Below are 25,634 nucleotides of genomic sequence, written 5' to 3' on the forward strand. Positions count from 1 at the left end.
TGTGTTTTTACTGTGTTTCAAGTATAGACAAAATCCAAGTTGTTCCTCGTGAAACATGTACACCAAAGAGCTTTTAAACATGGTGAGTCTATGACCAACATAAAAGCTTTATAGGACTGTCAGGGACAATGTGGATATTTATGTAGGTATTTTCCAATAATGACCTTGAGACTTATTTGCTGTAGACTATGTAAAATCAACATAATACAGCCAGCCAAAGTTAGGAATCTTTGTTCCCCTCAGTAGACAGATGTCTTCCGTAAAGGAGGCTTGAAAGGAGCCAAGCTAGATGATAGGAATGCACCCATTTGTGCTTAACTGAGTGAAAAAAAACTGTCTTCCAAAGGCTACCCGTTAGCTAGTTAAAGCTCTATTTCAGAAGCATCAGGGAAGGTGATAAAACAGTATAGCCACTGTATCTCTTAGAAGAGTTAATCCTGTGGCTGTTTGCCATGGATTTCCAGTGATCCAGCAAGCCTGGAGAGAAAGTGACCATTCAGAGCTCTGAATTGTTAGATCCAGTTATTTGGCCCTCAAAATGAACAACACTGTATAATCAGCAATCATTGCATTTAGAATAGGTGCAGGAAGACATCTGTTGTTTTAATACAAATAGTGCAGGTCATATGTATTTGAACTGAGTGTCCTTTTGTAGGACTGACTGCTAAGATTATATATGCTATTTGGTATCCTGTTGATTAAACGATACTACAGTTTCATCTGCCATCTGTCCGTTTTAGGCTTGCTAAGCAATAGACCCCCATGGACTGTGCTTTACAGAAAGGCTTGCCCTTTTCTGACATGTTCTGCTGCTGGAAGAGGAGGGTGAAAAGAGTCACCCCCTTTATCAAATATGGCTATATTGGTACAAGGTCTCTTCCTGAAACACTTTTCAGAAAGGGTCTTCCTACTGCTGACAAAGTGTTAGAAAATCATACTCAGTGATCTCCCCCACCCACAGGCTGTGGTGGAAACAACTTCTTGTATTCTTCACAGCGATGCAGCCGTCATGCGTCCTTGCTTCACACGGCCAGAGCAGCTGTGCTCTCATGTCCAGCTGTTTGCACCATCTACTGCAGATGGTACAAAAAATCTCCTTGGAGTTAGAGGAGAAGAGAGGACTTGCAGAAAGAAAAGAGCCTTTTCATAAGTGTTAGAAAGGCTATCACTAAAGCAGAAATTATTTTCTCTGCTTTTTAGTTCAGAAATATCATTTCCTTAAGCTGGCTCAGTCTTCTTTACTTTTTTTTATTAGGTCCCTTGTTTGAGCTGACCTTTTAAAAACCTCTTCTGAGTAGCTTTGATTTTTATAGAGGAATCCATTAAGGGGTAAGAACACAAATAGCATAGGGCTTCACTGCCATGCAATATTTCATCCTCTTGAAATAATTATTTTCTTTCAGTTGCTTTTGTTGGTAGCTGAAACCTGCTAGGAAAAGATCTACATATTTTATTTGTGATACAGTAGAACTGGGAAGGTAAGCAGTAAATAATGATAACCACTCTTAACATAAACTTGTTTTCCACTCGTGAGACTTATACTTTTCTTCTTTGTCACGCAGTGAGGAGTCCCAATGTAAATCATGTCTGCATTTAAGGTTTGCATGTGAACAGCTTCCAGACTTGTCACCAGCTTTACAACCGGCCTTGCTATTTTTCCTGTGGATTTTCCAGCTGATACTAGAGACACTGCCCATGTACTGGCTGATCCGTGCATGTGTGGTGGTTGACTTATTTCTGCAAATTCAAGGGTACCTCTTCTAGAACAAATAGTAGGCCAGCCAAGAAGCATAGCAAAAACAGTTGTATACTTTAATTACACAGCAGCTCTTTACAGGAATTACTGATTGCACATGGCAGAGTTGCACAGACCAACATCTGTGTAATTCACAAGTACACAGTGTTTTTGTTCAATAATTTATCAGTGTGAAGATCAGCCCCAAATTACAGTAGAAAATAACCTTTTCTGGGTTGAGGAAGGCCCAAACCAGTCAAACTCCAAATCGCTTCCCAGACTCCTTCCCCACCCCTTCTGGTGCAGGTGGTGAGATGACCTGTGGCAGGCCTTTAAAGTTGCACATGCAGATAGATAGATTTGGTCTCTCCTTCTCCCCACACTTAAGCCCAAGACAAACCAAGGCATGGAATTGTGGTAGATGAAGCCTTTCGCTAGCCCCAGAAGGAGGAAGGTGGTTGAATACATCTCTGTATCCCTTTGCTTTGTCGGCTTCAACTCTGCAGCACATGTCCAGATGGCCACAGGGCCTATTTTGCAGCTACAAGGTAAATCTCACAGCAAGCAACTTCCTTCCATCAGTTAAGAACGTGCATAAAAATACAGAATTCTTTCCTAGACAAAAAAAAAAAAAATCACTGAAAATTTTTCTTCTGGGAAACGCTACTTCACACGGCATCTGGGAGAATGCTCCCTTTCTTTTTGTGTAGGACAGCCAAAAATTGGGCTTCTAAAAAGGCTGTAATATATGAGAAAGTATGAGCCTAGACATATCAAATGTGAAAGATCAGGATTGTTTTCTCTTCCTCTTAATGCCTTGTGTATGAACTGAGATGGCAGTGGGTGAGAAGTAACAGCCGCCCCCCTAAGGAGTTATGCAAAATACTGGCATGAGCTGTTAAACCACTTAGAAATATAATAGCACAAAACAATGAATAGGATTAGAGAAATGTGGAAGTTTGTAGAATTGGTGGCAGCGGTTGACCGCTTAAATCCACCAGCGGATCTTGTTCTAGGGGAAGTTGGAGGAAAGCTAGCTATTAGTACTACTTTGTTTGCTCTAAAGGAAGAGGGCCCAGCAGAAGGGAGCTTCAGATAGCAGCAGTGGGCATTTTGGTGTGTATTTTCGGTACAGCTTCAACAAGTTTCTGGAACTGCAGCTTAAGTTTAAACCTTCATTTGGGGTTCTTGGTTCGTTTCATTTTGTTGTTTTGTTTTATTTTTATCAGTGCTTTCCATGCCTTCTTTCTTTCCTTTTCTCGGCTTTTCTAGCTGCTCATCCAGAGCAGCATGCTTTTATTTTTAGGTATTTTAAAACTTTTTTTAAAATAGGTTTTTACTTGTCTAGAAATATACTGTCTTCAGTAATTGCTTATCAGTGTGAAGCTGTCAGTTCACTTTCATGCTTTTATTTCCATTGCCTGGCTCAGTAATAAGGCAACAGATACGATTAATGTTGTTTTAAATGTTTTTCTTCTCCTGGCCAGGAAAGGTATACATTGGAGATTGTGATTTATTTGCCGGGATCTTTTATGACATTGCACATGCATTTTGAACAGTACGCTGAGGGGAACATTTAGAATAATGTCTCTGGCAGCTTCCATCCTAATTATTGTCTAGAATTAACATTGTAAAGCTGAGAAATGCTGTAAGCATTGGGTAGCTTGTAGTACATTTCTAAGGGTACCGGTTAAAGATGCAACCTACCCTGTGTAGCTACTGGTAGGTAGGAAAATGATTTTGAAATGTTTCCTGTATTACAAACCATTTCGCTCTTCAGAAGCAGGGAAGGAAAAAGGAAATCAAAAATGTAATCTGGCCATACTTAAAATTTTGACACGTTTATCCTGTATACGGTGTTAGAAACGGAGGTGTCCTAAAAGAAGCAAGAATGCCTTTAGAGATTGGTATTTACAGCCATTTTCTTTGCCTTTATCACAGTCACAGCTTACTAGCTGGGAATCTAAATAAGAAGTCAGCTGAATATACACATTGCTAGGTTATCTCATTGCTAGCTGCCTGCTCTGTTTATCAAGCACTTATGTAACGTTCTGAATTATATGAAGGCAGGGCCAAGCTTTGTGTTCGCACGCTGCTCTCCTAGCACTGATAGGAGAGATGAGGGGAGCAGCGTGCAGTACGGTCAAAGGGATGGCTGCCTCCGCTCTCCTGCCTCCCCTAAGCTCAGCGCCACACCGCAGCCCCATTTCGCTTGCTAGCAGTGAGGGCGCAAGGCTGGGGGACGCGAGGCTGCAAGGATGGAGGCACGGAGCCGAGGCTAGGAAAGCAACAAGTGCCGGGCTGTAAACATTGATCCGAATGCTGTCAAAGCGATCTGCTTTTGGAGATAGACCAGGGATTTTCAATATGTGTTTATAATTAAGAATATAAACAGCATTTCGTGTTTATATGCTCCAGATACAAAAAGAGGCTTTCAAAGCTCTGATTTGAACTCTTTAAAAATAAAAGAATTGGGGTAAAAAAGCAAATGACGCTCCTGCTAGCATTAAATCATGCCATTACCTCACTTGCTTCCTCTCCCTCTCTATCACACACAGTTGCTTACAGATACTGCTCCCGAGCTTCTATTTTTCCTTTTTTCTGCTTAGGCTATATCCTTTTTCTGAATGTGCATGTATGTGACGGGTTTTTGTTTGTGTTTTGCCCCCTTGGTGGGATGTAAAAAAAGGGTTTTGTCTAAAAGATGTCTCCAAGTTAATGATTCTCTGTTAAATTAAAGACCTTTTAACATTAATACACCAGAGTATTTTCTGCGTAAATAAGTTGATATAGACTCACTGTGACCATTACTTAATCCTGTAACTTGTAAGAAGCTAACTATAGCCAGTCTGAACTGGTTTTGGGATTTTGTTTGAGTTTTTTGGTCAATAAATCATAACCTCTCATGAGACTTATGAAAATTCCTTTTAAGCCATGGTAGTTGCTAAGTAATGTCCCTACTTGGGTAACAGTTCAGATACCAATCCTTAAATTGATAGCTTGCAAACAGACTGCTAAATTTGTGCAGGGAGCCTTTCTGGACAAAGCTGGTCAGTTTATTTGCTGTTTTTTACAAGATTAAAGCCTTGAAATCTCTCTCTGCTCAAGATGCTGATTGCCATCTAAATTTCCTGAACTTAAAAGTTCCTATCTAAAATAAAATCTGAATCCCAATTTCCTTATCGTCTTCACTACTCATTCTAAAAACTTTTAAAGAAAAACAGGCCACCTTTTTCAGTTTGGGAATTTTTATCCATCACTTCGGTGTTCCTATCTTCGCATTTAAGCCATTAAAAAATATTGCATTAATACCAGACTTGGGCAATCCCTGCTTCTGATTCATTTTTCACTTGAAACTAGCTCCAGAGCAGCTCATGACTCTCTCTTAAACATGGTGTTAAAAAGGACTACCTGAAAAATTCCAGTTTAGAAGAATAAGCTGCTTTTGTAGAAGGAAAAATAAGCCCTTGCTTGAACTTACTTTGGTGTTTTAATTTTAAAATAAATTTTATTTTTTTCAGAGAAAGGTATGAGACAGGTTTGTGTTGGGATATGCATGTAAAATATTGTTTAGCACAGAGGTAGGTTTTGTGTCAAAGTCTGTAAAATCAGCATTTCTTGAAGGACATGTTTATGTTTTCTTATGATACAGTGAAGTTTGTATAGAACACATGAAAGCTGTAATAACAAACAGAAGGGTTGTAATTTTACTCTAATTTGCAAACTAATTAAGAAAATGTTTACAGCATTTTCCCTAAAGAGGTGTGGGCACTGGTAGGTCTTTATTAATTTCCATTCTAAATTCTAAGCATTTTTACAAAAGCTAGTCCCACTGTTCTGCATTTTCAGGTAAGTTAGCAATAAACCACCTTAAAAATAAGCGATCCGTATTAAACGTTATCTATTTTTCCCCCTAACTGACATCAACTACAGGCTCAAATTTAGCTTCTCCGCGGCGCGTTTCACGCCACTCGCTGCGATGAACAGCCCAAGCTGCAAAATCGTACGTCGCTCACCCACTAACAGGGGCCTTCTTTTCTGTGAGTTTCCATAAATTAGATGTGGAGCCAAAGCAAGCGGAAGCTATTTTTAGTGCAGCAGCAGCACTGCAGAACAGAAGCTGGCGGAGCGTCACGTGTGTCAGGCTGAATCAAAGGGAGTATCCCAGCAATGTGCTGTAAACAAAACAAGGGCGCTGGCAGAAAACAAGCTTCAGGTACCTAAAAAGCCCAAATCAAAGCCTCACGCTAGAAGCAAATGCACTAACTTAGGGACTGGGTTTCTTAGGAGATTTTCCTATTTTGAAAACATGCGAGCGTAATAATAATTCTGCGTTTCCTAGTGTCCCATTGTCTTGCTTGATGCAGCCCTTACCATCAGGCATTTTATTTAGAAATCTATTTTTTAGCTCTATATTCTATCAAGTGTAGTTGTTGTCGCAAGATACACATGCACAGCAAAAGCAGATGCAGCTGCCTGCAAAGCCACTGCGTAGGGGGTGTCCTTGCCGTGGTAGCACTGCTTTGCAGCATGTGAGAGGCTGCTTTTCAGCAAGGAGGAGAGTAGAACGGGCTAATACTTTCTTAGTACACTTGAATTGGATTCACATGTTCAGCTGTGAAGTTTTCCCTTCATAATTATTTTTTATTATTATTTTATGGATTTTTTGCATGTAATACACCTGTCCTCAGCAATTATACATTAACCTAAGTAAATACTCACTGAGCCTTTCAAACATTAACTTTCATTTACGTTTGCTTTGGTTTTCATATGTCTGCGTGCTTTTGAAGGCACCAATCTATTTTGACTCAGCACTAAGACTGTCTTAAAATCACTTGCAAAGTCCATGACGAGAGAGCTCGCAGCAGTCAGTAAGATCAGTTTATTGTTACTCAAGCAGTGAGATGCAGCCTTTATGAAGATAAAAAAGGTGTCAAAAACTTAGATTGCAATTGAAAGGGGAAAAAAAAAGTCACACTTTCCTTCTTCCTGAAAACCATCTGTTTAGGTCCTCTGTCGGTCCCACTAGTGCATGTATTTTAATACATGGGGCTTTGTTGGGGTTTCTCTTTTGGGATCTTGGGAATTGGGAGACTTTTTGCTGCTCTTACAGTAAATGTCAATAGCTGTGAAAAAGGTGACCTAGGAAAAAGGATGGCAGCCTGAGAAACCTGAATAATGCAGTACCCATGTGAGAGCAGCCTGTGCAAAAAAAAAAAAAAAAGGTTTAGGTGAGATTAATACACAACAGGCACATGAAGACAAATGCAAACATCGATGCCAGTTATGTCACTATTGGCACAAAGGGATTCTTCAGGTGCAGCGAGTCCTTCTTGTTGCCTCCCTGTGCTCCTGTTTTTTTCCCCTGGGACAGGGGGTTTTGTTTAAAAAATCTATGCTCCCCACTGCCTGTTAACACCCGCATGTGCTGCAGTGGTCCTTTGCACAACCTGAATGTCAGCTACTTCTGGTCTGACCGTTCCCTTGCACAGAGATCCTGCCACCTAATTCCAGTATTCATCTTTGTATTCTCAAATACTGCAGAGGAAAAAAAAAAAAAATCCCCTAAGATGCAAACTGCAAAACATTCTCATGTGTGGTTTTGCTAGAATGGCCCTACCAGCATCAATTGTAGCTTTAAAAAAAAAAAAAAAAAAAAAAAGAGCTGAACACATTTTAATTTTAAATAACTATAAATCACAGGAAAAGAGTATGTCTTGAGCTGTAAATGTAATGCTGTTTTTAACATCAGAAAAAGAGAATTTGGAGAGCAAGACATAAGTGATTTTGCTGGTGCTAGCAAAAAAAAAAGAAAAAAAAAAGGTATGTTTTCCATAACAAATAACTTGCTGTTTTTTCTCTTAAACCGAAGTTAGTAATACCTACGTGTTTGTGGCCAAACGAGGTAGTCTTTGCAATGCTGAGGCTGCTTACAAAGTGCTTCTGAGTTGCATGTATTACAACAACCAGGTTTCCTGTCCCAGCTCTGAGAGGAAACCAAAGCACACAACAAGGGTGGGGAATCTCTTACTTGCTGGATGCCAGATAGGCTTTTCAAACACACAACCTCATGTTATCAGTAGTATGCAAAATAAATAAAACGGTGTGCCTGTGAGGTGTGATGAAGCAAAGTTGTGTGTCACATCCAGCTCCTGTATTGAACCTTCTACCTCTCAGTTCATCCCTAAGGAATCTATGAAGTAAAAAACATTTTTTACAAGTATATAATAGAAATTATGTATTTATTCAGAAATACTGCATTGAGTTACCTTCTGAGTGATGTGGAAAAATTGCAAGCTAAAAGAATAATAGTTGCAATGAGTCTGCCATCAGCAGGAGAATTGGAACAGACGTTTCTTTGCTGGGATATTGTGAAATCTAATCTTTCAGCAGGTCAGTTATGACATGTATGTAAATAAAAAAAAATCTATAAAAAGCTTTCATATTAACATATGGCAATATAAATTGAAAAGGAAGAGGATTTCTTGAAAATTTTGCTGGTTAACATATGACTGCTTAAATTAATTTTGGCTTGTAGGACTGTTTTAATTATGTAGTAAATCAAATATAAGTACATCAAAGCTTGCGTTATTATATAGAGTTGCAAAACCTTTTCAAGGACATAGTATTTGTAATCGGATCATAATAGCTGTGATTTTCCCATTCCATAATCTTCTGTAAGGAAGCTGCTACACATGACTTGCCAACTCTTTTTCAGGCTCTTTGAATCTTTTGACAGAGGGTATAGGTGTGATTGCAGCCTGTCTGGACACACCCAGCTTTCCATTAACCTAACCAGTTTGGGCACCTGTACAGAAAGAAAAAGCTTAAATTTAACCAGGACAAGCCTGTCTAAAGTACTGGACTCAGTAGCAGATACACTGCTATCCATAATTGCACTAGCTAATGGAAATGTCAGTAGATGTCTGCCTTAATTCTCTGTGTGCCTGTGGATCACCACGAAGATAACATCTGTTATCATTTTCTCATAACCCATGGTTATGTACCTATCCTGTGGGTTTTTTTTTGTTTTGTTTTTGTTTGTTTCTTAAGTTCTAGTTCAGCATTTCCTCTTCTTCATCTGAACCATCCTTTCTTTGATTTTAACTCTTTTTCTTTCTCCATTTCTTGCTGCCTGATATATCTTGCAGTATTATTCTCAACTCTTATTTGAAATTATAATAATGGATTTGATAATAATGATGTTTTGCAGCACATAGGGAAAGCCCTTCCTAGTTATTCTGCAAACATGATGTATTCAGCAGCTTCTACACCTTGCTGAACTTTAAAGGTAAATTGCAAAGTGTGCCTCATTTAATTCAAAACAAGAAGGTGAGGTTGCCGCATTCATTCTACTGTGAGTAGAATCGGGTCATAGCTGCATATCTGTGTAATTCTTTGAGTATCTAAAATATTGGTAGACCCCTCTTGCAGAAGTGGGATGCAGATCAAGAAGTCTTCCCCTTTGGATTGAATATCTAATAAACTGTGTCGCAAATAGCCAACAGGAAACAGAAAGATCCTTATATCAATTCTTTTGCATAGTAGATATTGAGTAAAGCATATAGGTGTTATTCTGCTCATACGGATTGTGTTTTATTTGTTTGTTTCTCCTTTGCATTTGTTCCAAAATACATAGTCTGTTACTTCAGTAGCTTTAAATATCTGCTGGTTCTTCTAATAGATACTGTTAACATTCATCATCACATACCACAACAGGAGGAAGTGCATACTATGAATATAATGCCATATCCAACATGCAGAAGTAGAGCCTGTAAAGTGATGTTATCTGGATTGTCATCAGCAGTACTACAAGCCACAGCTCATCTATACCCTCAATCTAAGCAAAGCCCTTGATGTCAGCAACATGTCACGCAAAAGGTCTCCTCCCACAGCACTGCCATGCTTGTATCTTACAGTAAAACTGCTGTTGCTGGTACAAGGGCTTCTTCCGTAGAGTTAAGTTTGCCTCCTGTTTTTTGCCCTGAAATGGCAGAATAGTTAGAATTTGTGTCAGACACTTGCATATATCAGATGGACAGAAGAACTTAATGAAAAATATATTTATTTTGTGGTATCTAAAAGGGAGTTTAGATCGTCTTGTTTGAGTGGCACCTTGGCACTGATAAGCAGTGCTACATGTTAGTGCTTGGCATTGCCAGGTCATCTCCTTCCTTCCAGAAATGCTATTTATGCTGACTTTCTACTTGTTGCTAAAATAAAAATCAGCCCTTTTTGCACAAATTAAGTAAATGCAATTTTACATAAAAGCAAGACGGGAGAAGAAAAAACAGAATTCTCCCCAGAGCATGTATCTTGCATGTAGCGGCTCAGGTAGTTGCCCTCAACTACTGCTCAACAGGAATTTCAGGGGGAATTCTTGGATCCAACTCACTGTCCTGCTCAGCGGTCTCAGCGTAAGGTTTCTGAGAAGGATCTTGCCCTTCTTATAAATTGCATCCTGAAATACTGAAATACATGCCTTTCTCAGCTGGTGTTTCCAAGATGACAAAAAGTTGTTAAGTTATGAAATTGAAGCTCTGTAAGCAAGCAGAGGAATCCCAATAATTAATAAAGATATATTCGAATTGGTTAAGAAGTGCTACTATATCATTCTAAACCAGAGAGAATTATATGGTTAAGCTACTTTGTTAACTGCTGGAACAGTCTGGTTTTCTTCTGACTATCAGCGAGTTGCAAGGGGAAAATAACATATTTAGGTTCCAAGAAGTTACATAGCAATATTAGGAAAATAGTACTTGGGGCAGCATGCATGAACTTCTGAACAATAGCGTTTTAGAATAAGACTGTGTAATGTAACTTTGAACTATTTATAACATGCAGAGAGATAGTGCAGGTACTTGTGTTTAGTGTAATTATGCTTATGCAATCAGCTTTTTTAGGAAGATATCCATTTGACTAGTTTATTTTTGGAAATGTACTCCAGGGTGCTAAAACGTGTATCTATATATCTGTCTTTATATAATTTTCAGCTTTGGTTCTAAATCTGTTTTTTGTATCTGTCAGGAGATATCCTTCTACCCATAAACTCTATAAGGCTGATTAATGACTGATGGAGACAAAGCTGCAAATATCAACCTTTTGGCGTCATAAATGAAAATGCCTTGCTTTATAAGAGGGGAGGGGGAAAGGTTAATTTCCTGTTTGAATTTTGAAAGAAAAACCCCACAGCCTAACCAGATGGAATTTCTTTATACTATAAATAACCAAACCTTTCCTTTTTCGTGGCTTCAGTTTCGATATATTTCTATCTTAATAGCTCCTTCCCCAATTTTCCTCGTACTGCTGGGTTCAGAGATGTTTTTTCCGATGTTTGGTGGATGATGTAATAAACTGAACAAAGGTCCTCAACACTGATGCAGATGTATGTGTATATAACTCCTAAATATGCTGTGTGGCTAGCTGGGGCTGTCCTGACCGTTCAAATGTATATTTTAGGGAAAGTTAGAATAAATATACCTTGCTGTCTTAAAAGATGATTTGGTGCTATCTAGATAAATGGTTTTATTGACAATTATAGAGAAAGAGTAGAGTAATTAATTTATGCACGGCCTAAAAAGGTTAGTTGCAGGTTTATGTGAGCTGCGTTTTGTTTTCTTCAGAATGTTCCCATCCATTTTTCTTGTCATAATTAACTTTCTCAGTTAAGTATCATTTTACAGTATTATTTTTATTAATTAATATTAAGACATTGGTTTCTCATTATATCTTACATTCTGTTATTTACCTTAGCAATTGTAGATTATGTTTTTATAATGTTAGCCATTTTACCAGAAACAGTGATGTATAATGCACTGGCTCCTTGTGGTGGTTTTACCGTGCTAGGCAGTTGAACACCACAACTGCTCTCTCACTCCTTCATGAAACCTCACTACCAATCTATTACTTTATGGTATTATATTTTCAGCATTATGCATGGGCATGTCCTTGACAACTAGTGTCTATACATTGTCTGTATCAAACTTGTGGTGTTATTCAGCAGGGCTGTGTTTTGAAGCACAACCTGCAGAAAAGTCTAGCTGGTTCACCCAGTTGGCTCAGCCTGCGTCCTGCTTCCAGGCACCTCTTGTGGAATTAAAGCTGCTGTCTTGCTTAGAAATAAAGACCCTACTCGTTCCATCTGTCAACACAGAGAATTTTTCTCTTAAAAATGCTTCTTAGCAAATACAGCATATAGCAGGTGTATAACACCGCTTCCTCGAGTACTCTGCCAGGGCAGCGCCTGGGCTGGAGCAGGCAGGGGGGACAGGTTGTGGCTTTGTTCCAAATCCTCATAGGATTATTTAAATTCATTCATGATGTGTGGAGGAGAAGTATTTAAAACATCATAAGCCACACCAGGAGGTGATGCTAGAGCCTGTCTCGCTCCTGGTGACTGGAGCCAGGTTGCATGGGAACCTGTTAGTGCCAGTGTCTCACTGTACACTGAAGAATCCCATAGCTCAAGTGCTGGTAAAACCACTATTTATTGTGGGTTTACTTTTATTGTATCCTCTTTTAAGTGTACAACTTGGAAGATACAAGGGGGTGATACGAGGAAGATATGAGGGGAGAAACCATATCTAAAGTTGCAGATTTTAGAAAAATCTGTTTGCAGGTTACCCTCAAAAGCAAGATAATTATTATTTGGATGTTTGAAGGTTGGGCTGCACCAAACAGATAGGTGGATGTCCATTTGCTTTGTGGGAAAGACCTTCCTTCAGGCTCTGGACGTCCAAAATTCTGTGCGTGTTACTGATCTTTTAAGTGTATGAGCAGTCCCATTGAATTCCGAGGTCCTGTTGCATTCAGTAGGAGGACTTACATCCTTAGAACTGTGCTGCTCATGGGTGAGTCTGCAGAATGAAAGCTTCGATTGCACAGAATTTGTTGGTCCCTCTGTATACCTGAAATATTCAACCATTCTGACAAAAGAAAAAAAATCATGCCCCGCAGTTAGAATATCTTGATGTTTGTTTGTATTCACTTATTTTATCTGTATTTGTTCTGCAGTTATTAAAAAATCTTTCTTATCAGTAGCCTCTATGAGATAATCAGTCACCTTGAAAATGGTGTCACTTTTGAAGAACAGGTCAGCAGTTTTTCAGTGTATTTTTAATATGCTTTAGATTAATACTAGTCGTATTTTTTTTTTTTCCCATTGGCTGTCGGTATACCCAATTTTCACATCTTGTCTGGAGGGGCAGAGGTAGCTGAGGACACTTGCAGAGTTTCATAATGAAACCCATCCGTAATGTTTTTCAGTTCTGAGACAGGAGGAATCTATAGCAAAGGGCATAAAAAATAATTGGAAATTTCCTTGTTTCCTCACTTCTGTGATTGGGCGCTTGTCCATATAATATGATACCGGATCTGTTCAGAAGTGCGTTGCAATCCTTGAACTGAATTTACATCGGAGCAGGCTGAGATCTGACATATAACCAGTAGGTGAAGGTACGTGTCTTAAAAATGTGTGGTTGCTAATTACTTATACAAGTTTCCAAGGATTTGTGCTGGAGGTATTATTAACGTGTAATAAAATAATGAAATTAAAAACCAGGATCAGAAGCAGTTCCTTTAAATGTATTACTTTGTGGGTTTTGAATATGAATAACAGAGACCTTCCAAAAGAAGCTTCTTGCAAAATGGGGAAAGTGTCTGCACCTGCCTAATTAAACAGTGGGTTTTGTTTTCCAAATGCCGTCACAGTTATGTTGTAAACACATACTTTTTGATTTACTTAACATTTTTGTCAGTCTGGCCCTCTGCAGAGGAAAGTAATTACTTGTTTGAAGGAATTGGGAACTTTGGGTGCTTTGTAGCCTAATGCAGGATAGCCTGTTTCAAGACAGACTTCTGTTGAGAGCAGGAGATCAGTGTTTACCATGCTGGTGTTAGGACTGGATTATCTGTAATCTAATTATGAAGGTTAGTAACAATTTGAGGGGATTATAAGATTAACAATTATCCATGTGATTATTTGATTAAAACAAATGCCAGCAGATTTGGCTGCCATACCTGTGCTCTGGTATTTGGGATCAGAACTCCCATTTATGTGGAAGCAGAAAACCAAACAACAACAACAAAAAAAACTTTGTGTTTTGATTCTGGTTTTGTGATGACGTTAATTACATGACTAGTCCCTAATTAGTCTTTGCTTTATTTACACTGAAGTACAATATACCTTATTGAAAGCTGTTTTGAAGAAAGGCTTTTTAGGTTGTAGGGGTTTTTGTTTGGTTGGTCATTGTTTTTCTGGAGGAGGGAAGAGTGTTTTTTAAAAAAATGCTATGCCTTTAATTTAAAAATTAAGTTATGAGGTATTAGACAGAGCCAGTAATTCTGTAGGATCACAGAATCAGAAATTGGTTGTGGCAGCTGCTGGTCCAGGCGGCTTCTGAAGGCCTCCATGAGGAGACCCCACGGCCTCTCTGGGCAGCCTGTGCCAGTGCTCGGCCTCCCACACAGCACACAGGTGCAGCCTGATAAAGGCTATTCCTTTGCATAGGGCTGAGGTTTTTGTCCGTAAATTTGCAGTTTAGGTCTGGTATCGCTTAGTGAAACTTCTCAGATTTCTTGTTTGAAAAATGTCCAACTTAGAGCGACTGAGAGTTTCATCTCATCATGGAGCCAAGTTCCCAGAGACTAAAGCAAAAGGTCCTCATTCTTCACAGCATACCTTGGATCCTTCTGGCACAACCTGTTAAGGGCATGCACTCTCTCAAGCAATATTATGAAGAACTTTTATATTAGAACTTGGATTAATGTGGATTTTCCTGGGGGGGGGAGAATAAATAAATACATAAATAAAAGGTCGGGTCTTTTGAGGCCATCACAAAAGTGGTTCTCTCCCTCAGGACAGGTATTGGACACGTTCCTTCTCAGAGCATTTCCTAGAATCCGAGCCACAACATCACACACTGAGTTTCGTGGGAAAAATATTCCGATAAAGAATTTGTTGTTCCAGGAGCCCTCAGCTTTGAAAGGGAAAAAAAAAAAAAAAAAAAAAAAAAAAAAAAAAAAAAGGGTAAAAATGCTGCTTCTCTCTCTGAAAATACTAAACTTGTACCTGTGCTCACAGCCCAACTGCAGGGTGACCTGCCAGTGTATTGTGAACCATGTGTCACTATGTCAACGTGTGAGTGACAGTTCCATATTTAGAGAACAAATGATTTCCAAAGCACTCCTGGTTTTCATTTCCACAGATTACATGTGAGTTGGGAGTGGTGTTTTTAATCTTTTCTTAAAAAAGAAAAGGAAGAAAGAAGGAAGGAAGAAAGGAAGGGGGAGAGAGAAGAGAGAAAATACAACCTTTTGAAATCTGAACTGACAAGCAGCTTTGGGTTGCTGACATTTTTACCTTATTTATATATTCCTTCTCAGCATTTTACAGCTGCTATTGCATAAATCTCCCAGTTTTTTTCCACTAACTGTATGGGTGGAGAAGACAGATTAGGAAGTTTAACTTCCTTCTCTGTCCCTGTTTCTAGAAGCTTTAGAAGTTGTCCAGGATTTAAAATGGCCTCCCTGGATATTTCAAGTAAACTTTACAAGAATTCTCATCTTCCTTGCAGATGTGGATGTGGTACAAAGCAACAGCTTCTACAGTGTGCCACGCTGATTTAGCCCTAAAGGCTGAAGTTGCTCTCCTGCTAGCACCGTGATATCCTGAGGGGTGGAAATGTAGGGTCAGAGCCCTGCACAAAGGCTTTCAGGCTCTTGGGCTGGCTTGGGCACTGCTGCTGTGTTGTACCTCCAGCACCAACCTGCCCCATGCTGCTCAGCATCCTCTATCCAAAGCTTTCACACGTCCTGCTGCAGCTGGTGTGCTGGCATTGGCAGCACACCTCTCAGCAAGGAGCCCACGCAGAGAACCGCGGCTCTCTGAGGATGACCCACAGTGCCAAACCCCCTGTTACCAACAAACCAGCATCCCTTTGCTCCAGCTTTTCATAAACCAGGCCCCCAGAATAACCAGTATGTCTCAGGTGCAGGATAGAGCAATTAAAAAACAAGAACGTAGCGCAATGTTTTAAGTAACATGAAGCAGGACCTAATCAGGTTGTTGCATAATTGTTTTCCTCATTCCTCAAACTCAGCTCATTGTATTGTTGTTTTAATAGTACAAATGCACTGTACACTGAAAAAAAAATAAAGAAAAGAAAAAAAAACATGGAAAGTTAACAGGAATGAAAGAAAGGTACAGAGAGTGCAGAGTTAGGCAAGCTTTTCACAAAATGCCTTATTAATAGCAAATGTTAGTGTTAACATGACTTCCTGTCAAATGTACAGGTAGCAGGGTTGTAGGGCTAGTTTTGAACACTGGGTTTTATAACCCGTGTCTTGGTTAAATAGCTTTAACTATTAAATGGAATTAAGCCAATAGTTCACCAGTTGGACCTGGTCACTGTATCCTTACTTACATTTCTGTAGTAACAATTCCTCGCCTTGCTTCAGCTTCATGCCTTCCATCAGCTACCCAAGGTAATCGCTCAGCCAAACAGTGTTATGACCAATTGCTTGAATACATTCAGTGGTTAAATATATCCTGCTCTAAAATGGGCAGGATAATGGTGATTTAATGAAAACATTTCAGCAGCATCATTTGTAAAGATACAAGAACTTTCTTATGAGCCTACTGGTGATGTCTAGCACTTGTATCCACACTGCTAGACCTCTGTCTGGTATCGTTCTTATTTTCACCTGATAATTTCTAAGACAGCTGATCATATACAGGTACTTAGATGATACTGTTTTTCATGTACAGCTCTGAAGCGTGTTGTGAATGAAAAGAAGGATAACCTGTCTGCTTGAAATTACACTTAGAGAAGCCCAAATGTATTCTGGTACATGGCAAGAAGAACTTTGGGAAGAGCTGGTTTTATCCTTCCCATCAAAAGTCCCTGAGAAAGGTTACCATGCCTCTTAACTCTACTAAAGGGATGTCAAGAGGTCTATATCTGAACAATGAAGTGATGAAGTGGTTCTTTTTGCTGTTTGGGGGTGAAATGATCTGAAACTGCTGGAAGGATGTCAGTTCTCATTATACTTCTAAGACATTAATTTTTCTCTTGTTTTTCTGCATTGACAAGGCAGTATCCTACCTATTTCAGTAACTGAGACCATGCTGGTGAACCACTGAAGGGCTGCACATAGAGTTTGCATCCAGCATGTCCTTCATGCAACGTAAAGGTATAAGAGTTCAGCATTACAGCTGGAACAAGGAAGAATGAGTGCAGAAGAGACATGAACTACTGCTACACCTCATAAACTGGAATAAGGAAAAAGGAATTTTACTGGGTGCTCTACAAGGACTGCTTTAACACCTTCACCATTCCCTCTGTCTAGGAAGGTAGTCATTTACCTGACTTTTGCATAGAGCCATTTTTTCATTTTTTGTAGCTAGTACTGATGATGTACTTCACATCTTAGAAGCAACCTTGGAAAGCTTCACCTCTGGTAGGATGTGTGTTAGGAGAGGAGCCCTTGTGTTCCTTAAATTTTAGGCATATACAGGAAGTCCAGGGCTTCTGTATGTCTTGCAGTCTTTAATACGTCCTCATGAGAACTGGTTCTGTGATCCGAGTGTTAAGCACTGAAACTAATGCCAGTCCTCCGGCTCAACCTCAGCACTCACCAGGACTCCAGCCATGTCAGTTCTCTGGGTCAAGTCAACACTTGACAAGCACGTGGTAGGCAAAAGCAAACAGATACGTTCACATTTTGCACAGGATTTTAACATATTGTTCGTCTCATTTAATGTCACAGAAATGCATAGAACTGAAGAGAATAATAAACAGGCACGTGCTTTTCCTGGCCAGGAGCATTTGCCACCCTGAAGAGTTCACTTTTCTTCATCTGGGTTTTCTGGGGGCTACTAGCATCCTCTTTTTGAGTCATCTGGTTTGACTTTTAGACATGAGATCTCTTGGCAGCAAGTTCCTCTTGCAATGAGCTTGGACTGGTGCCACTTTGCTTCTCCTGTTTGAGGATTTTCTGCTTTCTCTTTTATCACCCTCCTATCGAAAACTCCAGTCAAACTGGTTTTTCCTTTCTGGCAGTCACTGTAGCAGACGTTATTCCAAACCACTTCCACTGGAGTAAGTGATCATAATTTCCAACAACCAGTGCTCTTTCTAACCTAGATTTGACATTCTTCAGAGCTCACCAGACTTATATTTCATATACACGAAGTGTACCCACAGCACAGCAATTTTTAAAAACAAAACCATCAACCAAAATGTGTAAGTTGCACTGAAATATTTTTTTTTCTGTATCACAGCAAGCTAAGCTTGAAAATGACAGGCAACACCCTATGAATATAAATTTTGGTAACTTTGGCAACTTTGTGGTATAAAGTTGGTTCTTGTACATCTGATGCATTTGACAGCTCCAAATATTATCAAGGCTTTTGCCCATAGTTTGGCTTTCTTGAACATAAAAGTCAAGGTTACTTCTGAAGAATTTAACTAAAGAGGCAGATGTGAAATATTCTGTGCACTTCAGTTAGTGGGATGTAAAACGTAAAACCAAGGTTTTGATATATCATTATCTCTAAAGATATATTTTCCAGATCGCAACAGGACAGTTGTTTGAAGAAGTTCGGTCTCTTGATTGAGAAAGACTCTCATGTAACACTTCTGATATTTCAGGTATTCTTTACTTCCCTTCCTGAGCTGGTTTGTATACTTGCTGGAAGATATTGAACAGTTAACTTCGTTCAGACAGTGGATAAAGTGATCCCAGTCTGTCAAATATCAGCTCAGAAAGCAGTCAGGATCCAGATCTCTCCAGATAATGCAATATGATCTTTCTGTTTTCAAGCTATTATCTTTTGGTCCTCTGCTCAAAATTGCATTTATAATTACAGAATGCGCTCTGTGTAGCCTTTATATTACAGAACTCAAATCTGTTTCTGTATGGGTATATCAAGATATAAAAAGATTATGAGACTGTCCTCTCACAAGGAAGAAGAATTCAATGGATTCAAGCTGGTGTGAGTGTGGTCAGGAGGGTTTTCTTGTGTCAGTCTACGCCTTCAGTTTTATCAGTGCTTCATCCTTAGTTCATTTTTTGCAGCAGTTCAGCTGCTTGCACCCCTGGGAATAAAACATCTGATCGCACGCAATAAAAAAATATTGTCCTTTGTAAAATAAATAAGTAACCTTTCCTCTTCCTTCTGTCTCTGCCCATCTTCCTCCCTCTTCTCTGAAATCCCACATAACAGAAGCTGCAGATGATGAGTCTCGTTTCTGCTGGAGCCTGTTAACCTTTTTGTGTGAATGACAGTTTTCCAGATTTAAGTCTTAGCCAATGTTTATGTTAAGAAGAGGGTTAATGATGATCCCCATAGGCCTCTCGCTCGGAAAGCAAAAACATCTGCTAAGCCAAAAAGTGGTTAGTTTGCTAAATTTAGAAGGAAAAAATGCATTTCCCAAAATTCACACTGCTTCTTAACAAATTTAGGGAACAGTGGGGGCAAGCAGTTATGGAAGTCATACTGTTTATTCATTTTGAGTTCAGTTCATGTTTTTTCAATTAGAAAAATAAAATTAGAGCACTATTATTAAGCAGAAAGAAGGTACTAAACATACAGCTGAAATGTTTAATGTAGTTTAACTTTTCATGTATTTGTTTAGGTTAATAGTTGGACACATGCCAAAGCCTGTGAAGCCTTTCTGTAGAGATGCTCTGCAGTACTTACTGAGAAAAGGCTATTGAGCAGCTTAGAGAGGTTGAAACAGACGTCTGCTAGGAAACTCTCTTAACCAAGTCCATGTACCAGAAGCATTCTTTTACAGGTTTTAGCCATTTTTCTTGTCAAACTGGCTTCTGATTGCTGCCAGCCGTCTGACGTGTGGGGGAAGAGTCTCCTGCCGAACTGTGACGAGCCCTCAGTTGTGATAGTCGTGACCTGTCGTTGCTTTTGATGTCTCAGCTAAAGTCATCATCTGTAAATTGAGTTTAAAATAGAGCTCTCCTGCTTCACAAGACTGCTGTGGTAGAGCATCTCATGGTAATATGACTCTTGGTGACTTTGCCATGCTTTGGGCCATGGCTGATTGTAGTTACAGCCATGATAACAAAATGGGCCAGGCATCTGCTTCCCTGATACTACTGGTACCACTGGTGGGTGGCAGGTAGGTGGACACGTAGATCTGGGCAAGATTCTCACTGCAGAATCAGGAATCAGTTGTGGTTGGCAGGGTCCTCTGGAGGTCCCCTGCCTGAGCCCCCTGCCGAAGCAGGGCCCCCCAGAGCAGGGTGCCCAGCACCACGTCCAGGCAGCTTCTGAAGGTCTCCATGAGGAGACCCCACGGCCTCTCTGGGCAGCCTGTGCCAGTGCTTGGCCACCTGGAGGTCCATCATGCGCCTGGGGTCCACTGCAGCATGTTCACCACTCTTTCTGAAGCCCATGCGTCACACTGACAGCTCCCACTCTGGGGAGACAGCTTCTTGAAAACCCAGTTGCACCAGGCAAACTTGTCCTGCCCAGGCAAACTTGTCCTGCCCATGTACCAGTCACACCTGGTGGCCAAGCAGCCGTCCTGTGCGTGGTCTTTGGTGGGCTCGGGAGCAATCCAGCTCCAGCCGTCCAAGCAGGACAGGCTTCAGACCACAAATCCTCAAACTTCACTGGCCTGTTAATGCGCTGGCTGGTTTCAGGCGCAGTTGTACTTTGCTCTCGCTCTCTGCCTCAGCTTTAACCTTTTCGTGTCCTGGCTGTAACGATTTCCTGGCTAGCGGTTACACATGGGTGTAGATCTGTTTCTCTGGGCAAATCCCACATTTTTGCTAGTCTGCAGGCCCCTGTGTTAGAGAACGCGTGAAAAGATGAGGAAAAAAGGATCGGTTTGTGACAAGGCAAGGGGTTACCAACATAAATTGCAGCGTTCTTCATTAAATTCAGTTTCTCCCTGTGTTTTATTGGACCATCACCGTGAGATGTAGCTGAACTTCAGTCCTCGAGCTCTGTTCCAGCGAAGAGGCCTCAAGCGTAAGGCTGCAGCCTGCCCGGGCGCAGCGGGCAGGGAGCGTGATTTAACAAATGCTGCCCTCTGCAGTCTCCTCTTCTGCGCCTCAGATCCAGCCTGCATGCGGTTTTATGGCTTTTTTTATTTTTTTTGAAAGCCCGTTTTTTAATCTCCCTTTCCAAATACATTACACCCACATGAGAGGCTGAAGAGACGGTTTTAGCGAGTTAGTGTTGGTATTGAAATAGGAACAAAAGGGAAGTCCTGGGAAACCGGCGCTCTTAGGAGATGCCAAAAATACACGTCAATCAATACCAATACCTAAATCTCCAACGCTTTATAAATAAATACAGCATTTCAATAGCGTCTTCAGTGTTTGCGCTGGCTGTTTTTCTCTGCACCAGCTTAAGCTGCAGTCGGTCATTCAAAATTAGAAAGAGATGCGTGATCCGGAGTGGATTCAAGACGGATTTCAGCCTCCCTGTGCTCTCCGCCTTGCAGCGCATTCGCTGCTGCACTCAGTCCCCATGGGAGACGGCTGCGGAGCCGTACGGAGCGAGCGGGAAGATGCTACCGAATGGAAGCCGTATGGGAAACATAGCACCTATTTAAACCTGGCAGGAAAATCCTCAACCATAAGATTTTACCAGTGTTTTTTGAGGGATTTCTACTGATATCTTCAGTAAATAACTTAGGAAAATTAATCCTTTAGGGGTTAGATTACTGGGGGCTATTTTCATTAAGTCTTTCTCAGTTACCAGGAAGCACATCAGAATAATGTGAGGGTGCTTGAAGCCCAGCCGTGGAGCCTAAGGTATGCTCCAGACCAGAAATTCATAGCTTCCTATTTCAAATACTGCAGGAGGCACTAACAAGTTTGTAATCCCTTAGCTGATTAAAACATATATATATATATATATTTTAAATATCACATCTTCATTTAGTCTCTGATAACTGCAGCAAGGAAGAAGAAAAAAAAAGTATTTTTTTCAGCTCACTAGAGAACTGGAATAGCCGAGTTACTACAATCCAAAGACAGAGAATTCAAAGTCGTGGTCTTGCATGATTGTGTGTAGTAGAAGTATAGGTGCTTCCACTGGTTTGAGGGCCTGGCCCTTAATGCAAAGAGTTTGGAAAGCCCTCAATGGTCCATCAGAAATGTAAAGGTTTGCAGACCCTGACAACTCACCTGAGGATAAATTTGAGAATCTTCATTCTGAGAACTTTAAGCCTCAGAGTTACCATTTTACCTTCCGCTTTTAAAGAGAAGAGCATTTTAATTTGATTTCTTGTTTTCTACAGCATCATTTTGATAAAAGGGCTTTGAAATGTTAGGGAGAGAGCAGAAAAAATGGTTGGGGTAGAAAAAGATGTATTAAAATGTGTAGTTCATTATATTGATCTGCAGTTTAGCACTTCATCTTTCCAATTCTTGACTGTCAAAATACAGTTATAAATATAGCATGTTTTTTGTGTCTATAGTATTATTCTCAAGACATGATTTTCTATTAATTGTGATTTTGTTTGTGGGGTCAGAATATCTGTACAGAACAGCGTAGTGATTTACCCAGTGAGAAAAGGATTTTCATGTACGATTACCTCCTCTTTATTTGTGCATTTATGAATCCTTTTTCCAGAAATTCTTGTATAGCTGCTAATGGTGCTCAAATTGCCATGGTTTTTAAAGAGAATAATGCTTATTGATAGTTCCCACATGCACTGGCAGGCACATCTAAAACCTGTACTTTTGTGTTCACAGCTTGCATAATATAAAATGTAGAGATTGCTTGTCAAACTAAGTGTCAGCTGAGTTTCCTAGGAAACTCACTGAAGATATTTATAAAACTACAGATCAGCTTAATAATAGATATAATAATGTCAGTAGCTCGTGATTGTTTCTTTTTTTTTTTTAACTTTATCAGTCCATTTTTCTTTTGCTTTAATTTGTTGGCAAATCAAACCACTGCACTTCCAAACAGAGCAGTGAAGACCTTCCTTCCAGTATCTTGCCTGGTTTATTAAAAAAGATTAAAAAAAAAAAAAAAAAAAGAGGCAGTTTGTGCTGTTCCACATCAGGATGTGTGGACCATCCTACTGTAAAATTAAGAAGAACCTAAGTGTTGTTCTGATTATCAGACCGAATCCTGCATAAATAAAACCATAGTTGTGAACTAGAAATACAAATATTAGATCACGTTATAGCTGTATTCACACTTGAATTGAGTGCATGAGTTTAAAGTTCATTGCGCTTACATGCAAAGCAGTTACTGCAGAATTAACATCAATCCTGAGCACAGGTTTCTATAAAAGATGCATAAATAGAAGACCTGTCAGGATTGTAAAAAGACATGGTTCTGTGAAAATAATTCTATCCTTGAGCTGAAAAAAACATGAGCTAAAAAGAGCTAAAAAGAGAGAACTGGTGATGCTGGTGTCCATTTTTATACATTTTTCTGCTATTGTGTTTTCCTCACACTGATCTTTTGAGTGGAGATGTAGGAGCTGCCCCAGCTGAGTGGAATCTTCATATTTTAAGCATTGCAAATTGAATTTTTCGTCCTGTAAACGCAAAATTTGCTGGGGTGTACATATGTATATATCTATATATAAGAATGTACATTACACCAGAACATAATTATTAGAGTCACTTGGAATTAGCAGAAATTAATGTTCTTTTGAAAAACAGTTTAGAAAGGTGAGTCCTGTTTTCACATTTTAATACAGTAATGAGGATGAAGCTGGTGTGTTTAGTAATGAGGCAGTACTGCCTCCTTATCTCATCTGGAATCCATTACTTGAACCTACTATATAAATTTGCCTGTCAGAGCTATTTTTGATACTGTGCTAATTAGCCAAGTAAGGAGCTTATTATGAAGGATGTTCAGGAACTGATTTTCTTTCCAAAAAGTCAGACTATGGCTTTTTATGTTTCAGTGTCTAGAAAACTCAATGCACATTCAGTGTCCTTCCAAAAAAAATCCTAGGAAAGCTGTCCATCACAACCTTATGAAAAGCTATGAAACGTAGCCCAGTCGTGCTGATTTACTGGGTGCCAGTGACAGCACAGCAGCTTGATACGGCAGGATGGCAGCTAAAACTTTGTAAATCACTGCATTCATTTCATTGTAGATGACGTGTGGCCAGCAAACTTAGGAAAGTAAAACATGGCTATCTAAACAGATGTTTTTTAAGCACGGGTGATTTAACAGAGAGCTCTCTCTCTTACCTGTGGCATTGCCACTGAGGATGTTTGAAATATTTTCTTTTACTTGGAGGAGGCTGACAGTTTCTAAATGGAAGATGAGTTGGGCCGGTACACTGCACATAAATGCAAATGATAACAACAGTAACCTTCCTGGAGTGCTTGTAGAGGAGAGAGAGGTGGGCACTGGTACTAAATATCATGTCATTTAATCATTTTGGGTCAGTGCTACCAGCGTGGCCTTGGTGTCGGAGAGTCAAGATGTATCACCTGTGGTTTATAGATCAACTCCAGAAGTTATGCTCCTGCAAGAAAAATGCTGATCACGTTGTCTTGTGGGGGTTGTGATGGAGTCGTGTTTGTGCACAAATACTCGCCTCTGTCCACAGCATTAACCACATCAAACCATGAAGAAATTGAACAGAAAACTTTGTGACAGACTTGGAAAAACAGGAATGCTGCCTCAACAGCCACGCCAAGGACAACGGCTGCTTGTTTAGGAAGAGGTGCAGCTTGGAGGCACTGGGGGGTTGTTGATTTTTGCCAGCCTTTTTCATCTTACTGCGTGCTGTGAGCTTGAGATGAGAGCTGGGTTAACGACGAGTTCGCCTGTTAAAAATACATCTCTCTGCTCCAGCGTCTGCGTTAACTGTGGGGTAACAAGTAAAACTTGGTTCGATTGCTTCTCAAAAACGAGGAAAACGTCGGAGCAGAAGGTTCTGCTGAATACAGCTGCTGTCTAATGGTGACTGTGGCTAGCTGTGAAGATGCACTTTTACATCTCTATGTAAGTTGATGGTGACTTTTGGTAGGGGAAAGGCAGTTTGGGGAAAAGATTCTTTTCCTTTCAAGTTTGTTGAGGATCGTTTTGTAATTAGGCACCCATCTTGTTGTATAGAAAGAAGTGGTTTTTAAATGCGTTGTTCAGACCTCGCACCTCAATGGTACAGAAAGAAGAACTGCATATTCTAACTGTATGTACTGGATTTTTTTTTTTTCCCTGTTGTAACAATGGGGGTTCATAAAGGGAAAAATAGTATAAGTAAATATATACGCGGCAAATTTTCTTTTCCTTTCAGCTAGTATCCGTGGGAAAGTACTATGAGACGTACAGTCAGGCTTTTAGGGGGTATTTTTTCAACTGGCCAGTGTGTGTGACCCTTGTGCTAACAGTGAGTCACATTGCCAGGCAAGAGTTCACCGTTTTTACTTCTTTCCCACTGCAATTAAATAGACTCCGCATGCACACCCAAGTAAAACTGGGGAAAAAAATGCCACTTGATAAAGAAATCTTGATAATATTGTAGCAGGATGAGTCAGCCAGTGGGGTATTCACTGCCAAATACCAAATAACAATGCAGAAATTCAAGAAAGCTTCTAAGTCATACAGGCAGTCCGGGAAAATGAGCCATCTGGGCTCACACAAATCTAAGAAATGGGTGAAAGTGAGGGAGGAGAACCTGTCTATTTTAGCTCTACATAGAAAATCCCATTTTTATATCCTTATGACTGCTATTCTAACACGTACCAGGAAAGAATTAAAGCTCAAAAAGATCTTTAAAATAATTGAGATGTCGTCCCCCTTTTTTTTTTTCTGGTTCCCTTTCCTCTTGCTCTTCTCTGCAGTTGTGTTTCACCTCATGGATTTCACTGACTTTTGGCAATGTAAACAGGCAGACTGGTTAACCTCCATTTCATGCACTTTTGCTTTCCAGTTCTTATG

At 39.9% G+C, this 25,634-nt stretch overlaps 1 protein-coding gene across 1 annotated transcript in view; it reads left to right on the top strand.

Annotated features, from left to right (window-relative positions):
- GNAL (G protein subunit alpha L) overlaps positions 1-25,634 on the top strand; it is a 120,248-nt gene that overhangs the window by 81,771 nt on the left and 12,843 nt on the right. The gene's annotated exons all lie outside the window — the stretch shown is intronic.

Source organism: Oxyura jamaicensis, chromosome 2 (genome assembly GCF_011077185.1).
Source record: "Oxyura jamaicensis isolate SHBP4307 breed ruddy duck chromosome 2, BPBGC_Ojam_1.0, whole genome shotgun sequence".
Lineage (NCBI taxonomy): Eukaryota > Metazoa > Chordata > Aves > Anseriformes > Anatidae > Oxyura > Oxyura jamaicensis.